This window comes from Biomphalaria glabrata, chromosome 6, assembly GCF_947242115.1.
Source record: "Biomphalaria glabrata chromosome 6, xgBioGlab47.1, whole genome shotgun sequence".
Taxonomy (NCBI): Eukaryota; Metazoa; Mollusca; class Gastropoda; family Planorbidae; genus Biomphalaria; species Biomphalaria glabrata.
Window position 1 is genome coordinate 52620751 of NC_074716.1, and position 1507 is coordinate 52622257.

Sequence of the window (1507 nt, forward strand, 5' to 3'; positions counted from 1 at the left end):
TCTGGACTTTAACTTAGCCTTTTTTTTTTTAAATTCCTTAATAATACTGTACCTAAGAAAATTCTTATCTTATAATCTATAGACGTTCCTTTCAAAGAGAAGATAATGACGTCCTTATCCATGTGTTAATCTGGTCGTGCGTGTTAATTACAGACTTAAACTCTGCTAAGTCATTGAGATTGTCCTGGCTGATTCAGGCAACCCGTTTAATGCTGTTATGGCGATTGGGAAGGAGAACTTGTATAATGTCCTAACATATAGAATATGGTATTACAATGTGCCTTTATTTGTGTGTCTTTCTGTGTATTTAAATAGGTTGTGTGTATTTTTAAATTATGGTTAAGTATTTTATGAACTATAAGCATATTGTCCCTTACGCAAAGTGTTGAGCAGACGTCGAGAGTTGTGGCGGGAACATCCGTTGATAAGACGAAACACATTCCCCGAGGTCAGCTATAAATAGAAAGACAGAAAGAGAGCTAGAAAAACATTTTAAAAATACTTTTTAAAAAAATGTTTATAAAAGCTCATCCGTTGTATCCATTAGTTTGGATCAGTAAATTCGTAATAGAACTAGAATCTAGACCAACAATTCATCTGTGCAATTAATAATATTTTTACCAATTGTTTCTCTTTAGCGCTATTTAATGCTTTTAGCTTTCTCAATACTCTAGGATCCTATCACTTATCTGAACAACTTAGAAAAAAAATGGGGGGGGGGGAGGGAGAAAGAGATATCTGGGTGAATTTTAATGTAGGCCTAATTTGTTTTTTTTTTATTTAAAATAAAAAAGGAACGACCAGAGTTCGAACTCGTGGCTCACGCCTGCCCGGGCAGACGTGCTAACCACTCTGCTAGAGAGATGCTGTTGATGAGAGAAGATTGTATACTTATGGATTGTTCGTTTCAATTTAGAGCTATATAAGGGGGCTAATTCAGCTTATACCACCACTTCATTATAGTACAATTTCTTTCCCTTGTTCGAGGTACCAAACAAAAGAATTAACAATAGTCTCTTAACCCAGATATCACTTCCCACACTGGTCTACAAATGAGATGGGGGTCATAGCACTCTGAGCATGCAATAGCCATAAAAGTTGCACTATATAAAAGCTATTTAAAATAAAATGCGTCGACAATCAAAGTTGAATGAGTGGTCGCCTATCTGTCTCTACTTATTGTAAGTTCTTCCGACAACCTGCATCCTTACGTCTGAAATCACGTCTGACTACAATATGGCGTTTGAGATCAGCTCTAATAATGGCAATGATTTCGATTCCGAAGATTAAAGATGGTTGCAGTATTTCACGTGACTACGCAAGCCCAGTGGCGATTTGCATATTTGAAAATCTTGTGCAGGCAAAGCCGTTGTCAAAGACATTGCCATAATATTGCCATTATTATTCAGTAAGGTGAAGAGACAGACCTATATATATATATATATATTGGTTAGATCTAAATGTCTATGGTGCAGACCTTCAAATGACTCTAGTGTTAAACGGAAGT